This window comes from Emydura macquarii, unplaced genomic scaffold (assembly GCF_026122565.2).
Source record: "Emydura macquarii macquarii isolate MOO-44397 ecotype Brisbane River unplaced genomic scaffold, CSIRO-AGI_Emac_v2 contig_2676, whole genome shotgun sequence".
NCBI lineage: Eukaryota > Metazoa > Chordata > Testudines > Chelidae > Emydura > Emydura macquarii.
In genome coordinates, this window is record NW_027132813.1 from 34,047,553 (window position 1) to 34,066,202 (window position 18,650).

Below are 18,650 nucleotides of genomic sequence, written 5' to 3' on the forward strand. Positions count from 1 at the left end.
TCTGTCAGTATTCATTTTATCTGGGCTGACCGGCAGGAAGAATCAAGGTCACAGCAGACGGGCACCACAAAGAGCATGCTACAATTCAGTAGCAGTTTCCGAGTATAGCAGTTTGCTTCTATATATACACCCCTTTCCCATATAATTTCTGTCAGAAATCAAATTGGGGCAATATTTATTTGAACAATTTAATGGGTTTTGTTAAGAAATACCATATACTTATTGTACCAGAGTCAGTAAAAGGCATGCACCTTCTCTCAGGCTCCAGGATTTGACTATTTTGTTTTTGGGGCCTTTTCTGAATTACAGTAGGAACTACAAATTTTTGGATATCACTGAAATACTTCTCTCTCTGGGAGGAAATTCTACTGTGAGTAAAGGAAGAGCCAAGCAGAAATCAGACAAAGCAAAACCCCTATATATGAAACATCTCAGGCTTTGCAGAATATTCATAATATTCCCAAGTAATAATATTTAGAGATTAAACATTAACATAAATTTGAGACTAACACAGAGAAGTTCAAAGCTGACATGGGGACTTAGCCACACAGCTTATTGAAAGTAAGCAATTCACATCATGTAAAAAGTTACAAGGCCTGTTCCTCAGCAACCTTCACCTTATGCAGTCATTTACATCTGTGCAAAGTGAATGTAAATCATCCATGACACATCAGAGTGGGAGCATTTTACACCCACTTTGCATTCACTTTACTCAAATCTAAGGCCCTATTTCAGCAAGATAGTTAGGCACATAATTGACTTGTCTTCAGAACTGAAGAATATTAACATTAATGGACTGCTGGTGGGCTTAAAGTCAAGTGCTTAAGGCCTTGCTGAATCAAGGCCTAAATAGTTACACTACATATGAAGCAGTGCAGTAAGTCAGTTTCTATAATATTTTGGCACCAGGAAATGTTTTGGGTTCTTGCATTGGTATAACCTGAAAGCCTCAGTTACATATAAGGGACCAGATCCCCAGCTGATGTAAATTTGTGTAGTTCCTTTGAAGTTCTTTTGAGTAATTAAACTTGGATGTATATATATACCTGCCATTTGATTTCTGTTTTTTGCATCTGATGAAGTGGGTTGCAGCCCACGAAAGCTTATGCCTACAAAAATTAAATTTGTTAGTCTTTAAGGTGCTACAGGACTCTCGTTATTTTTGCTGTATACAGACTAACATGGCTACTCCTCTGGAACAGTAAATTAATGGGCACCAGAGTATACACACAGCCTCACAAAGTTATTGTATCTTTCTTATTAACCATCATACTGGAAGTTTGGCTTAGTTGAATAAAGAAGAACACAGCCTGATAACCTTCAATTGCCCACTTCATTTTACCTGGTCTCCTACAGCATGTGTGAACCCCATATGCTCAACAAACTGTCCCAACTTGTTTTGCTCAGACATTCAGGTTACTTTCCACAGATTCAAATAAGAGCTCTGTGAAACAGAAGCTTGTCCTTTTAACCAGCAGAAACTGGTCCAATAAAATATATTACTTCAGTTACCTTGCCTCTGCTTATCCTGCAGTTCAATATGTAAAAAATAAATGAAGAACTAAGGATTAAATATTTTGTATATATTTTGTGGAAATTGTCTTGTAAGATTATTCATTACCTGCATTTTAACACTGCAAAGGTTACCATATGCAGTTCTAATTTCATTAGCATCTCTGTGCCACTGACAATGGATCTTAGCTTTCAAGATACCTATTAAAAAACCCAAACAGCTAGACTTAAGCCTGTATTCCCACTGTCTTTTGACTAATGCAATAGCCTTTTCTTCCATTAGATCCTCTTAATATTTTGCAATGTCTATTGTCAGTTTTTCATTTTACATCTTGTTTTGTGTTTGGTCAATTAATTTATGTTTATAGTGACTTCCAGTTGCATGCTGTTATAAGCCTTTTATAAACATTTGGGCCCAACTTCTGCTCTCAGTTCCAACAAAGTCTTTGAGAGTTACACCTATATAACTCAGAACAGAATTTGGCCCTTTGTAGTACAACAGAACACATGCAGTCCTTTCTAGAACTACCTAAAATTTAACCTGCCACGTAGATTAGCACTTTGCTTTCTACTCTGTGATCCACTTATTAACTTTATTCCTTCTGGTTTTGCCTGTATTCATCAGATAACAAACATTTTTTCCTATCAATCCTACCCCTCACACTCAACCTGCTCTCATATCTTTGCCCTAATTCTTGGCAATGGAGACAAGTATAACTCCTTTTCACAGAATGGGTTAAAATTAAAAGGAAAGTCATCCTATTGGCCAACTTCTTTCCATAATTTATTTTCTCATTTCCTTCCCCTCCTCATCTCCCACCCCCTTTTTAATTCTTTAAACTATTCTTGAAAATTAAAGACTGGCTCTTTTGGTTTCAAAATTACAGAAGAAAGTGATACAAATATTGAAAGGAAATATTTTGTAAAAGCAAAACATAAGGCAGTTGGTTCCTTTGAAAAATTTCTACAAAAGACAGACACTTTGTTCTAAATATTTATGGCACAAGTCTACCCCTGCCCCCTCCCCTCCCATCGTGGGTGGAAGGAACAATAATGCACTTGGGCTGGGATTTATAAAAGCATCTAAGTGATTGACTCTAATTTTCAACAGGAGTTAGATGCCTACCTCATTAAGGAACTTTTAAAAATTAAGTGTGTCTTCTCCCGCCCAAGCTAAGCTAACCTGGGTGCTCAGATCTGGGTACTGATCACCCACAATAACTCTGCAGTGAAGACCAAATTTAAATCTAACCTAAGTTTTAGCTTCTTTAATTATTTCAGTCATCTGAATTTGATAATTCAGACTGCCGAAGAAGTGTTTCCTTTTGAAGAATTGTCAATGAGCTGTTATTAGTAATATTTTGTTGTCTACCAATCTACTTCACATAAAAATAAGTTGATTCCTAGGTGAAACTAACATAACACTGAACTGCTTTGAACTCTGCTAGTCAACGTAAAAGCAAAGAGTAAAAACATCAGACACTCAGCTGTATATAATCAAAAGGCCATCGATGTTATTAATCAGAAGGTGGCATTTTTCATTTTCCCCCATGACCAATCCTACATTTGTAGGGCATTTAAAGATCTCTCTAGTTCCAATATTTCAGGATGACAGAGGCTGCCTTGCCATAGGAAACTATTGCATGGTTGATTAATACTTTGATAAATGATTCAAAAGCTATCGTCCTCCTACATTCTATGCTGTATAGTTCTGCAGTGAAGCCATTTTATAAGTCTGCCATAACAGGTCACATTGACTATGTGAGTTCAGGAATATTTTGCTTTTTACTTTGTACTAGGATGAATGCAGAAGTATTATATCAAAATCAAAGAGATAAATTAATGTCTTTGAATGATGTCTGAGAAACTAGATGTGCTCCTGAAGTACTATCTATTTTAATAAAATTGTGCAGAAACATCACGTCTGAAGTTCATAAAAAGAAAAGAACAGAGATAGCTGATAAATGGAATTTCCCTTCTGCTGGAAATTCTGATATTTTGAAATTTGTTTTTGTTCTGAATTGGAATAAAAAAGCTAAAATTTTGAAATTTCCCACAGAACAAAAATTCCCAAAAAATTCAATTTGGAACTGCTGAAACATTTTGTTTTGTTAATGTCCAGAAATTATAATATATAATATAAAAATCTAAATTAAATGATAAAATAAAAATGAAATGTTTTTACCTTATCAAAATGAAATGTTGTGCTGTATGAATAAGGAGACAAAAGATCTGTGCAGCATTATGACAGTACATCAAGTATCATCCAGATTTTGCCATAAGCAAAACAGTAAAACTTTTCTCAAGTTGAAATAGTGGCTTGAGTTTAAAAAAAAAAAAAAGCAAGGAGAAAGTTGTCTTTGAAGGGTCTGTGAATTTTTGCCTGATTTTGATCACTGGGACCTGTTCCTGGTAAAAGAAATAAATAGTTAAAAATCACTGCATGGTATCTCATTAAAGCTTTTACTCCTAGTTCATAAAAACTATACCACCCACCAGCTTCAAAATTCAGACATACATCAACATAGAGTTTGAACTACAAAATTCCTTCCTCCCCCCAAAAAATCTTTTAATCTTTCTCTTTAAAAAATTGAAAATGTCCATTCTCCATAAAGCAATCCTATGCAACGCCTCCATGTACAGTAACATAATACAAACACCGTATTCCAGTCCATCACATTAGGATGAACCTTATCTCGTATTTCCATGTAGGAAAATAATACCTAATACAATTCACTGGTAGGCACTTACATTAATGAGACTGATGTCAGAGATAAGGTATTGCATTATAGTACTACAGTGAGAAATGCCACGTGTAGTGCATTGTGTTGTATATGTTTGTGTGAAAGGGATTTATTTATAGAGGGGCGGAGCCTATCAGTAGCAGGGGTAACTGTGATGTATGGGAGGTTCACGTGCTAAATGAGGATGTTTTATCTGGATATTTCTTTGTTTTCAAGGTTTGTGCAGGTAGACATTTCCCTTAAGCATCCTTAACTGACTTTAAATGAAGGTCTCTGTTTGTGGGTATATAAGCCATAGAACAAGTTTCCATAATTTCCTCACCATAAATTAGCATGATTATCTGATAATTGATCATCATGCAATATCAGAGGTATCTGAATGAGCAAGGCAAGACCACATGGTCTTTAATACAGCCAGAGCCTCTGCCACTTGCTGCCACTCCAACTCGTCCTTAAGCTTCTGCCTTATGTTCGTCTGACCACAGTCCCTTATTAACAGCTGATGGGGGAGGACACTTATGTCTGTCATTTGACTGAGTGGGGGCAAGGCTTCACATACTCATCCTTAACTACCTCTCCTGAGAGGTTGAGAGGTTTATTACCTTTGGGGTAGTCTGAGAAATTTTCAACATAATTTAAGACGTGTATTGTTTTATTTTTAAAAAAAGGAAGATTTGTTAAAATGGAGAGAAAATTGTAGTAAAGCAAAAAGAACTAATTTTTCAGAACAAATATAGATTTGAACTTCTCATAAATTACACTGTGCAATGTACTCTGCACTTAGTTACAGAATAATAAAAGGATAATCTGTTATATTCACATTCCTATAAGCGGTATCCCATCTACGTTGCCAGAAATTACCTGTATCCTCTGCTCTCATTTCCTGGGACCTCTCTCCATTCAACCTCAGGAGGACCTCTTTTTCAAACCTTTGGTCAGTGATTCAGCTAATCTCAAATGGTTTAGAGTCCATTGTCGTGTCAGAGTGAGATTACAAAAGCGTTTGCACAAAGAACTCTTTGATGAAGTGTGGTTTCTGAAAGAAATGAAATAGACTCTGTACACCGTATTATTGTTAAGAGTTCCATGTAAAGAACGGCACACCAGAAGACATTAGCAGAACACCACAACAACTTGTATTGCTTCTAGAAAACCTATGAGCAATACTGCATATTCTTTAGTGTCATTTAGTGCCATGTTGTCTAGTAATTATCTATCTACACACATACACTCACACAATAAGTGTTATGAAACTCTTTTGTAGAGCACTCTCATAATAGTTTTTGTCCCCTCATTCTGCTAGCGTTTGCCTGTCTAGCTCTTGAAGTGCCTTCACTCTCCTGGCTCCAAACCTAGTATTTCAAAGGGCACATTGAGCTCCTCTGTCTTAGTCATCCTCATAAAGCAAGGTGATTGAGTTCTGATTTGGATACTTATTGATCTTAGCCTTAGGTATTAGGTAGATACCTCTAGGCTTTCATGGCTTTCATAATGGCCTGGGTAGAATGACTCATCATCCATACATTGCCCACAAGGCAATCATCTGCTTGGTGGATGAGAGTGTGTGTCATTTGATTCACAACTGCTCATCCACTTTAAATGACTTCCTGTGAGACCTTCGACAGCCCAGTAAGCCCCATGGTGAAAGATAATGCTGAAAGTGACAGGTGATGGACATTGCTGGGAGTTGTGAACTTACACATGAGCAGATCAAGGCTTTAGTTGCTCTGCACTGATTTGGGATGACACCGTAGCTCCTAGTTGACTCAGCTGCTCTATTCAGGGGTAGAACAGTGTGTCCTTATTACCAAGAAAAGTAATGGCATATTGGGCTGCATTAGCAGGAGCCTTGCCAGCAGATTGAGGGAAGTGATTATTCCCCTCTATTTGGCTCTGGTGAGGCCACATTTGGAGTATTGTGTGTCCAGTTTTGGGCCCCCCATTATAGGAAGGATGTGGACAAATTGGAGAGAGTCCAGCAGAGCGCAACAAAACTGATTAGGGGCTAGAGCACATGACTTATGAGGAGAGGCTGAGGAAACTATGCTTGTTTAGCCTGCAGAAGAGAAGAATGAGGGGGGATTTGGTAGCCTTTAACTACCTGAAAGCAGATTCCAGGGAGGATGGAACTAGGCTGTTCTCAATGGTAGAACAAGGAGCAATGGTCTCAAATTGCAGTGGGAGAGGTCTAGGTTGGATATTAGGAAAAACTTTTTCACTAGTAGACTGTGAAGCACTAGAATGGGTTACCTAGGGAGATGGTGGAATCTCCATCCGTAGAGATTTTTAAGGTGTGGCTTGTCAAAGCCCTGGCTGGGATGATTTAGTTGGGGTTGGTCCTTCATTGAGCAGGGGGTTGGACTAGACGACCTCTTGAGGTCCCTTCCAACCCTAATTTTCTATGATTCTATGAGAACAACTGACCTCAATCTGAGGAAGGGGCTACAAAAGGTACCCTAAAAATTGCCTATTCTGAACAGCCCTGACCAGCTTACTATGATTGGAGGATGTCCCATCATGCAGTCAAAATTAAACAAGAAGCCTTGAAAACTTTCCTTTTCTCTCAATGTTGTGAGATAGAAAGTTTGTGCGCTCTTTGATCATCCAAATCAAACTGATGGTCCTACTGATAGATGTATGCAATGCCATCATGCAGACTGGTTCGATGATAATGATCCTGAAATACTGGAACTTCTTGATGCCAAGTGGCAAGCACGTGATGTATTCTTAGCTGACCTGCTCTCTGAGTTGAAAAGGACCAGATATCGAGTAGCTTGCAGCATGCTCCAATGCAAACTCCACCAACTGCAAAATATGTGATTTGACTGCTACGTGGATGAACTACAGATCCTTGTTGAAAAACAGGAAAGGCTTCTATGATGTGGTCAAAGTTGTATATGGCCCTACCTGATCTGCCTTGACCCTGCTAACAAGTGTTCATGGCAAATTTCTCATCACAGATCACACTTCCATCCACCACCAGTGACATGAACACTTTAATGAATTACTTGCTCTGCATTTACTGTCTCTGATGAGTCACTGGATAATGTCCTCAAATCGCCTTCATTGTACACCTGCTGATTCATCCACACAAGCTCAGATGCTGAAGGCTGTCCAGGCAATGACAAACAATGCCATTCCAGCTGAAGTTTTCAAACACAGAGGAAATATACAAGCTTTTTTAATTCTTCTCACTTTTGGCTTCAAGAAGTCAGACTTCAAAAAACTGAAACTTGCCAATATTGTCACTATCGATAAGCGCAAAGGCTAAAAAGATGACTTGTTGTTCGGCTATACCGAAAGAAGGACATGAGATATTTTATATGGTTTTAATCAGGCCACAACTTTATTATTAGATGTCTGGGACTACTGGCAGATAAAAGTGTACAGTGCAGGTAACTCCATGTTCATTCAATAATTACTCATGGGGATTCTGCCAGCTCCCCCTCTTTTTCCATCCAAGTCCCCCAGCCAATCCATTGGTGGGACCATACCATCCACTGGCCCCCCCTATAAAAGCGTTAATGTGGACTATAAGAAAAGGGAGGTTGGCTCCCTGCCATACCATTCATAGAAGCCCCAACGTCCCCTTCCCCCACCTGTTCTGTTCCTTTAATGAACACCTTCATAATGAGTTTGTGACATATAGCCTACCTCCCTTCATACCACGCATGAACAAAGCCTCCCTGAATCCGCTGTGAAGAAGGCAAAATAAACCCCCAAAAACTCCACATACATCAATCTGGTAATAAGGGAAAAATTCCTTTCCAGCACTCCTAAAAAAGGGAAAAATTCCTTCCCAGTCCCCCTAAATGCCCACAGCAGGTCTTGACCAAACCTGGTATTTCACCACCTAAAGGGGAGGGAGGGCCGATGCTGCCTCAACCTGCTCCATGTAAAAGGGGACTTTGTGCATAGGGATGCCCCTATTAAGCCCTTCCGCTCATCTGGTTCCCAGGGGATGAGTCAGTGTCACCATGCTGGCCCCTTGTCCTCCTTTGTAGCAATTTGAGCTCTCTTCCCCTCCCCACCCCACACCAGCCATAAACTACAGTTCCCTTCATTCAGCCAGCCAGACAGATTCCTCTCCCCACAACTTAAAATTCTTCCCCCTGCTTAAAAATGTGGTGTGGTCACTCTCTGTTATTGATAAGATTCTTTGATGAATCCTTTTGAACTGGCTTCTGGCCCAAATGATCAACAAAGTTCTAAGTCAGAGTGCAGCTTTCATGCTCCATACAGCACTGACGACATGCTTTTCATCATCTGAGAGGAAAAATTTCATTACAGGAAAAATATCATAAATAGCATCAACTTTTCTATATCGTATTTCTCGATCTATCCAAAGCTTTTGACATGGTTAACTGTACTGCCCTCTGGAAATTGCTTAGTAAATTTGGATGTCCAGACAAATGTATTAATATTATTTGGCAATCCAATGGAGGCATGGTTAAAGGAGTTAATGTTGATAGTGGTCTAACAGACCCATTTCCAATTATGAATCTGTCCTTGCTTCTAGTCTCTTCAGTCTCTTCTTTGCTGCAATACTAGAGGAAGCCTTCCATGGCTCTTCACAAGGTGTCTTGACATGCTTTTAAACTGGCAAGCTTTTTAATCTTTCTTGTCTACGTGAGAATACCAAGGTGATTGAAGCATTGATCCAGGAACTGCTCTATTCTGATTATTGTGCCTTGGTGACACACTCTGAAGCAGCACTACAAGATCTTACAAACTGCTTTGCTGGGCAGCTTGTGACGTTGGCTTTACCATCAGCCAAACAAAAAGCAAAAGCTATGTACGAACTAGCTCCTCAACAACTTTATTAAGATACAGCTATAAACTTGGATGTTACCATGTTCCAAGCTGTCAAAAAGTTTAATTATCCTGACGGCATGTTAAACAGTGAAGTGACAATTGTATGCATGAATTAAGAAAGCTAGCACCCCATATGGTCGTCTTTATCACCGAATACATTCGAATAACATCAAATATCGACACATTACTTATGGTGTGAAAAACAGACCTGTTATCAATGGCACATTAAAAAGCTTGGCAATTTCCATTTGTGACACTTACAATGACTGCTAAGCATCAAGTCATCACGTGCCAGGACTGGGTGGCCAACACAGAAATCTTGGCAAGAGCTGGTTCAGTAGATGTTGAAGCTCATTTAATTTGATCTCAACTAAGATGGATAGGTCATATAATTCATATGCCTCATACCCATCTATCAGAACAAATTGTTTATTCCAAACTGTGATCCAGCAACCGTAAGTGTGGAGGGCAGAGGAAACTCTTTGAAGATACTAAAACAAAATCTGCACAAGATGAATACTTCTGATTTGTTTTCAAACAACTGGTGACTGACCTTATTACATCACAGCTCGAAGTACAGTGTCAGGTACGGAAACAACATGCAACTAAATCAACACAACCAAGCAAATGGCTTTGTGATCAGTGCAGTAAATGTTGTTCATCCTGAACTGGTCTATGAAGCCATGTGTACACATGGTGATTGTTGATTGTTGTCAGCTGGTGTGCATGTGTGCTCTCTCCATAAGCTGTCCCAGCCCTGGGCAGAGAGTTGATGTTACTCATAAAGAAAGACCACCTGAACAATTCAGTGACAAAGGCACTTGGCCAGATTTATTGCCTTAAAGACACAGCCCTAGCACTTTGGCTCCAGGGTTACAGGTGTGTTAACACATGAGTGCCCAGTGGCAGGCAGTGGCTCAGCGGGAGTCTCTATTGTCCCCTACATACCCCGACAAGGTACCCTGACATTTATAGACTAAGACAAAACTTACATACCACCTTACGTGTTTTATGACAACTGCTTTTTACTTCCCCTTGTATCTTGCTCCAGGTGTCTCAGGCAAACATCCCTATTCATCACTTCTGTCCAATCCTATTATCTGGTGTTAAATCAGGATGTACCTGGGCTAATCTTTCAGCGTGTGTTCACACACATACCCAGAAACTGTTGCTTCTTAGAAGTGCCTGTATTTTAGCAATACTAGCAATACCTTTGCCAAGGTCATGTATCAGGCAGTAAACTTCTGCTTTAATACATGGCCTGACTTTGCTGACTATGGTTCAGGCCCAGATCTTATACCAGGCCTAGTGCCCCAAGTGCTCTCTCTCCTAAATCTACATTGTCCTTGAAAATCGTGGTGACTAGTACTACTACTAGATAATACAGACAGATTTGACTTACATGTCCTATTTTTTTTTGTATATTGGCTTCACAAAGGGGCTGAATGGATTTTCCCCCAGAATAAATACCTTTCACCAATTTTTCCACTTGGTATGAACTACAGATTATTGACAGAAACCAGACCCTCTGTCACAGACATCACACACAAGTGCCTCTCTTGCCTAGAGCTGGCTAGTAGCAGTACCTCACCCACAAACGCTTTCTCTTTCACTTCCCAGTCCCTTTTTCCAAACTCCTCAGCTACTTATGGAGGAAAAGATACTTATAATAATAACAACTTATTATTATTATAATTACTATATACTAATAATTACTAGTTGGTGAATCCTGGCTGCAGTCAATTGGAGTTTACCTTTTCAGTCATTTATAATGCATGTTGCTTCCTCATCATGTCACAAGAGTATGGGAATACTAATGAAATTGGCTCTCTCTCTGAATTATCCAAGAATAATTTCCATATCCACCTAAACAACATAGCCCTTTAGGGATGCACCTAATTATTCATAATATTTTATGTCCACTTGTGATCCTATGCAATTGTTTTTTCACAGTGTATTGGGTTATGCTTGCATCTACTGCATTGTATAACACAGTATAACTCGATGCAACTCAAAGCATCATAATTCATAATACACTCAGTAGGCTATTTCATGCCTTTGAAGAACACCACTTGTTTTCAGGAGCAACTAGAAGTGGTTAGGGAGGTACATGATTCTCTGGATGCCCGCAGTTGACACTTTTTGAATCTCACTGAAAGTCTGGGAATGGATTTCCATGCCTAAAGTGAAAATGAGTACATATTCTTTAACAGCCAAACAATCAGAGGCCTACTAGAAACAGGAATGATCAGATTACCAGTTATTATAGATACATTCTATATCATTTCTTATGATTTTTTAATATTATTCTGAAACTATTGTAAACTGAAAGCTGCCCAACTTCCAAAGCGATGTTGAAAGAACCTTGGTGTGGAGGTATGGGCCATTATAGGGTATGTACCAGAAAGGGCTCTCTGACTGACAGCGAACAGAAAAACATACCTCAGCCTCAGTATTCGCTAACTGAAAAAAAACAATCACACTGATCCTTTATCCTTTTCCCTAGAAGAGAGTTGGGAGCAGATGGAAGCAGCACCAGGAGGAAAGTGACTAGTTAAGTAACTCCCCTGCCCCACACCTCACTGTGACCTGGACTGCAGTGGTACCACCCTCTCTTCAACACAAGAACACGTGGCGATGTGGCCCATAAAGGCCCATGCTTTCCTCTGATAAAGAGGCAGAAATGAGCAGCACTTTCACAGCCCCAAACATTTGATACCAGTGTTTTGGATTCAGCAAGCAATTTTACAGGAATGAGAGCTTCACTGTTGGGAGGGAGATGTGTGAAGTCCAGTTGGGCAGATGGCAGTGAGATAGACAAGGAGGGGTAATTAGGGTGGGCAAAATAGACAAAGCAAAAGGAAGAAAAAGGGTTAGTGGTCGGCACTGTATTACACTGCAAAGAGATACATCAGGAGAGCAATGAGTGGGGTTGGAACTAGCCTGTGGATGAGTGAGCAAGTTTTGGAAGGAAAACTAGATATGAAATCCACAGAGGGAAAATACATCTCATGGTCAAAGACCCCAAGTGCAGGAGAGGCTGCACTGGCTCTGGACCCACTGAGCACTCTCTAGAAAGCTGGTGATAATTTAAGAATAGGGCCTTGGAACTACTGGGGATAGAAAGGAGAACAGGAGAGGGTGAGGGACAGGCAAATGGGAGCAGAGAAGCAGGGGGGAAAAGAAAGATTAAATATATGTTTTAAATACAAACATTGTGGAACCAACAATACGTGTGCCAAACATTACCACAAATCACATTCCCTTGCTTGTGTGTTAATATCCATCCCACCATCTTGGATATGCTTTTTGTCTACCTGGATCATTTTCAAGGGAATGAAAAATATCTAGATGTAGAGGCAGTTGGAGAGAGAGAGAAATATCTATCAATTAGAGATCAAATCCTCAGATGATTAAATTGGCATAGCTTTACGGAAGTCAATGGTGTTCTGTCAATTTATACCGTCTGCAGACCCTGGTCCCTTTAATGTATATATTACACACAAAAAATACATTAAAATAACATTACTAAAGTTGCAAAGTCAAGCGCTTCCATGTTAAGCAATGCTAGAATTAAAGTTGTCCATTCTACCTTAATTCAGACCCATTGTGCATATGCATTATGATACAGTTTTTAATTACATGAAAAACATCCAGGGTTGGTTTCTTTTTTCTTTTCTTCCTGTCCCTCTTTTCCAGTTCAGCAACTTTCCACAATGGAAAAAGGAATAAACAAAAAAATGGAGGGGGGGAAGGACCTAGATATCATGTAGCTATTCTGTTGCATTAGGTGACAAAAAGAGGAAAATGGAGGAAGAAAGGGAAAAGCAAAAATCCAGAATTTCAAAACATTTCAGTTTTGAAGACCAAAATGAAAATTTCAATTAAAAAGCGCCAAAATTTTGTCACTACATTTTGAAATTTACTGTCAATTTACAATTTTTGAAATTTACTATGGACTAAATAGTCAAAAATGAGATTTTCCTTTAAAAATGTGTTTTCATGAAACCTCATTTTTCAGCATCAAAACTTTTCAGTCAAAAGCTTTCAATCAGCTCTGCCTCTGAGGCCTGGTCTACCCTGCCGCCGGCGGTCATAATGTAGCTTGAGTTCTCCTGTCAACTTACTTACATTGCCATATCGCGGCATCTTCACTGCGCTGTGTTGACTGGAGATGCCCTCAAGTTGATGTAGCCTTGCTCCTTTCGGGTAGGTGAATTAATGGCGTCGACCAGAGAGCACTTCTGGGATCCCACTGCATCGATTCCCAAGAACCTTCCGTCAGTCTTCATCAGTCCGTAATTATGCAGGAATGTCACTGTTATTCTTCTTCCGAGTGGTGTTTGAAGAAAGCAAAGATGGAAGGTTGTAAATCATAATAAGCTAATTTGCATTAGTTTTCTTCTGTGGTTGACTCTGCAATTGCAGTCACGGAACTTCTTTAATAAAAGGAAAACAATATGGGAATTTCATGGCAGGCTGATGTTTTCTGGTGAGAGTGCTGGCCTGCTAGAAAGCTAGTGTCTCTGTGACCATCTGGGACTTATATGGCTCAAAAAGGTGGTGGATATTGTGGGTTAAACCCTACTTCAGAGGTCTTTTCAGTTATTCAGTGAATACCAACTGGGATAGTTCAGACATAGTACATCAAAGAACTTTTTACCCATTCACTGAAATATGCCAACTATTCTAAAGGATCAGGGCTGTCTGTTTAACTTTATAACTAAAGAACTGGCTATAACTATAATATATTTCCATTCATTCAGAGGAAATTCAGTCATAATGTTACATTTTCACTATTAAAATCAATTTAAATGTATTTAAGAGCTATAGAAATGCTTATTAAAGACCAGATCAGCACTGTATTTTAGTGACCTTATTATTAGCTCTATCTGTAAAGCTGAAAGAACCTTGAGGGATTACAATAAAATCCATCTGAAATTACATTAAAAATCCTTATGAGAGAAACTATTGAGGCAAATATGTAGAAATGTTACATTTAAACAAAACACACTGGTAAACAGGATGCAGATTTAATACATCCAAATACTACTAAACACCAATAAAAACTGGAAGATGTTACATTATCCTCACACATTTGCTCTCTCCCATCGCTTTTCAATTGTTTATATAAGTATGCAGCAGTATGGTGCAGTATTTCCATAATGAACCCATGCTCCAATGCTTTAGAACCTATTTGGACGAATTAGTCGAGGGCTACATTTTAAAATTCTATTCTGTTTGTTAGGCTAATACAATCATTCGTGCCTGTAAACAGATGCCCAAATAAATGAGTATGCCCATCATTCTGCTTGTGCAAAATATATTTAAGGGATCCTGCATTTATATGCCTGATATCTGCGATACTCATAAAGAAATCAAAAGTGAGTTTAATTTGGTTGGCAATTGTTTAGGAATATGGGTCTTAGCTCTCTGCTTGGGTACACTTCAGTATCAGTTGTTTTCAGGTATCTGAGGGCAGAGTATGGCCCATACTTAGTCACACTCTGAGGGCAGAATCTGATCCATACTTATACCCATGGCCAGATTTTGAAGTTTAAAAATCAGTCAGGGCCTAATCTAGAACTCATTGAAGTCTTTGGAAAGACTCCCATTAACTTGAATAAGCTTTGCATCAAGTCCTTAAGATACATTGGGAGTGACTTCTAAACTTTGCATAAGGTTCCCTTCCTTCTCAGAGTTTTCCTTCTCTGACCATCAATATTTCTCTTTCAGTATCACCCGTTCCCATCCTCACTTTTCTCTGTCATTCACTCCTTCTGTTATTTTTAATCTGACCTCTGTGCCCCTTCCCTGCCTGCCCTCTACTGTAATGATGTCTATTCTCTTCCACAGGATCATTTTGCTCTCACTGTTCAAACAGCCCCACTCATCTTTAGTCTTGGTTCCATCTTCTCCTTTGTAATCTTCATTCTTGCTGTGTCTTTGGGTAGCATCTCTGGAGGATATCCTGTGTAGAAAGGTTTTACATATAGCCCAATTATTGCCGTTTTAACTAAGTTACTGTTAGTAACATTTTAACTAAAAGTTAACTGCTAGTTACCCAGTTGTCCCTTAATGCATGTGTGGAAAAGTAACTAAAATCACTTAGTTTCAATATTTTAAAAAGAGCAAGCATCTGACTGACACAATGGGATCTAAGCTATCGTGGTTTATCCCTATACTAAAAATGGGTAATAACTGTGGCATATAATAGCGAATAGTGGGCCTTAGTCTCATTTACACTATGGCCTCTTTATACTGCTCTAGTAGCATAAAGTAGTGTTAAAATGGACATAAGATCCCTTTACACCAGGGCCATATAGAGAGGTCTTTGTGGAAAAGAGAATCTGGTCCATTAACTTTATAATGGCACCTGCCATAACAAAAGGCACTAATCCACAACAGGAACTGATATAATTCAAAACTTCTGTTTAAAAATCAAACTTGCTTTTGAATTAAAGAAGCACAAAATACTACCTAAACCACTGAACAGTCAATATGTTTTCTTTCTTCTATTTGTTTGCATTCCTATATATTAAACTGGACTAGCCTTTTTTTCTTCTGTATGTTTAGCCCCCACCCAAAATAAAATCTCCCCATAAGCCCTCACATGCCAAGTATTAATCTTCTTCAGTTTTGTGGTGAGTCCATAAATAACTAAAAACAGAGGATTAAAGTGTGAATACTGAATTAGCATTTCCCATTTTGATGCCAACAGTGCTTGTATAATGAGAGGAGACAATGAGGATTTACTCAGTAAATAATAAATTAGGCTTCATTTCTTGGAAGTTATTTCAATGTACAAGATCTAATTGCAATAGGATAAAACACAAAGCAGAATTCCTCCCTAAAGAATTGATTTCCAGCACTATCAAGTCAATAGGTTAAATGCAAGACACTAAGTTAAAAAGCTATGCGACCTGTTGTCAGGCAAATCCCATTAATTTTCACCATCCCAGTAACTGAGGCCTGGTCTACACTTACCTTGAAATTCGGCAGCAGTTGACGGATGTTACGCAAACTACGCAGAGTAGCTTGCGTAACTCCCATTGACTTCATAATTCCTCTTCTATGTGGCATCTTTACTGAGCTGCGCCACTTGAGAGGGTGGTTTTAATGTGTCGACTTCCGGATCAATGGAGTGGGTTTGCACTGACCACTCAATTGATCCGGATAGATCAATATGACGGCGGCAAATTTGCTGCCGTCAGTGAAGATGTACCCTTAGAAAGATTATAATTGGGAAGAAACTACCTTACTAAATTCTGAAACAAGGCACAGTTATGGTAACTTAGCCTTCAGTCTTGACCCATATGTAATTTAAAGGTCTGAATCCGATCACAGCAGTTACTGTGGGAGTCTGATTAGTCAGGTGTTTGCTTAGCTGCCACATTGCTGTCCTTTTACAATGAATACAGATTATACGGCTGTTTGAGTAAAATGAAACTAAAGAAGAGTAAGACAGGAGTTAAAGAAAGGCACAAATGGTCTCTGTAGAAGCAACCTTCATTTTAAAGCCACTGCTAGTTACGCAGTTGTCCCTTAATGCACGTGCAGAAAATGGAAAGTATTTCTTCCTCCCACACCATTATTTATGTATTTTCTGGCTAACTAGATTGTCTTCATGTTCCGTGGATTGTAGTGATACCAACTGAGGAAACCTGAACTGATTATTTATAGACATTAAAAATGGATGCAGAAGAGAGAAATTCTAATGTCACCGGAAGAGCATAACAAGTAAAACGAACTGCAGAGTTGGATTCAGACAGGGGGTTCCAGTCTAAACACATTTCCATCCTCAGTCCCATGAGCTATGAACAGAGTCAATCTGAGTTCCAGTTTAGGCCCATCTCCAATAGCAATGCAATAAACTGACCAAACCAAAGCATCCAGCCCTGATATTAAGAGCTCTTTGAACCAATATCTTAGTCTGGATTTAAATGAATCCCATGCAGCAATTGTGCTGATTAACTGTGGTTAATGAATTAACCCAATCAGCATTCATCCAGCCTAGAGTAGATGGCAGATCTGACAAAGTCCTATTACAGCTGGAGCCTGAGAGCCCAATCCTAAGAACACTTATGAATGTAACTTTACTCATACAAGCAGTCCCATTGACTCCAGTGTGTGAAGTATTTGCAGGATCAGGACATGAATGTAGAGTCAGATGCTTGATCCAGTACTGAACTTGGGTAGGAACCATCTCCTTAAAGATGGCATTCAAAACTTGTAGAAATAAAATCAAATCTAGATCTTTATTTGAGGCCAAATTTTCGGTTTTGGGGCCTCTAAACTTGCACTTGCAAATTTTATGCCCATTCCTGTTTGCATGTTGAAATGCTCATTTGCATGTACTAATAATGTAAAGTGATCACTGTACACGTGGTATTCTGTGTTGTAACTGAAATCAATAAACTGGAAAATGTACAAAAACATCCAAAAATATTCAATAAATTTAAATTGGTATTCTATTATTGTTTAACACTGCAATTAAAACTCTGATTAATTGTGACTATTGTTTTGTGTTAATCGAATGTATTAACGTTGATAAATTGACAGCACTAAAAAGCAAGCCTAAACTGGTATCAAAATATGCATTCCTCCATAAAGGCCTCTGTGCCATATCTGAAGTTTCAAGGTTCATTGGTCTTTTGTTACCTGTGTGGAGAGAAAAATATCTGATTTTTTTTAAAGCAGGAAAATGTGTTTTTTCATTCACTCATGACCCAGAAATGGCTGAGGGGATTTTTCTCAAATTTAAACAAAATATAAAACACAACAAGAAAATCAGCTTTGGGCAGAGACCAAATATGGAAAATTTACCCTCAAAAGTAAATGTTCTGAGTCTTTGAAAACAGGGAGTTCAAACAGAAACTGTTTTGCAACTTTAATTATAGCTCTCAGGCAACTATTACAAGACATTAGTCTAACATTATTTCTACATTAAAATTCTTAAGGTTTAAAAAATGATAAGTTGTCAGAGCATTAATAAATACGATGTCACTCTGGACTTTGTCTGGTCATTCAAACCAGTGCGAATGGGGTGCATCAGCTCACTGTTCTGATTGGGCAGCATTTTACAACCACTTTCAATTCACATGAATGGTGTAAATGACTACACCTGATGCCGGGTAATGGAGAATTGGGCCTGGATACTTGGTCCATTTGTATCTGGCCCTAAACAATGACCAGACCCTTCCTCCCCACCAGGCCCTGATATGGATCCCCCGAACCCGATTCAAGGCAGAGCAGACTTTATGAGGTTGCCACTCTCCTCAGGAGCAAGTGGGTGAGGAGAAGTAGGTGGTGAGTGGAGCCTCAATATGCTGACCAGAGGAGCCAATCTGGCATAAGGGGGAGAAGACTGGAAGCTAAAGATGGTAAGGGACAGCAGTGAATTATTGTCCCCAGAGCTAGGAGGAAGCCTGGGAGGATCTATGACTCTCTCTCTCTGTCTCAGTTTCTCCTTTGGGTTCATCCTGGGGCAGTGCAGCCCTACACAAGAGGATGCTCTGAGGATCTAAACATTTTTGTGCAAATGCCTGTCCATTCCGATCAATGACCTCACCTTCCTTG

General features: G+C 39.1%; 1 long non-coding RNA gene across 2 annotated transcripts; it reads right to left on the reverse strand.

Annotated features, from left to right (window-relative positions):
- Positions 1-3,531: 3,531 nt before the first annotated feature.
- LOC137164558 (uncharacterized) lies at positions 3,532-13,408 on the reverse strand. Of its 2 annotated transcripts, none has more exons than XR_010923105.1 (3): positions 13,203-13,408; positions 5,118-5,292; positions 3,532-3,921 (listed from the first exon to the last, which is right to left on the reverse strand). It is a non-coding gene; the product is annotated as an uncharacterized lncRNA (long non-coding RNA). The 2 variants fall into 2 exon arrangements; XR_010923106.1 differs by having other exon boundaries at positions 13,199-13,408.
- Between the last annotated feature and the right edge of the window lie 5,242 nt (positions 13,409-18,650).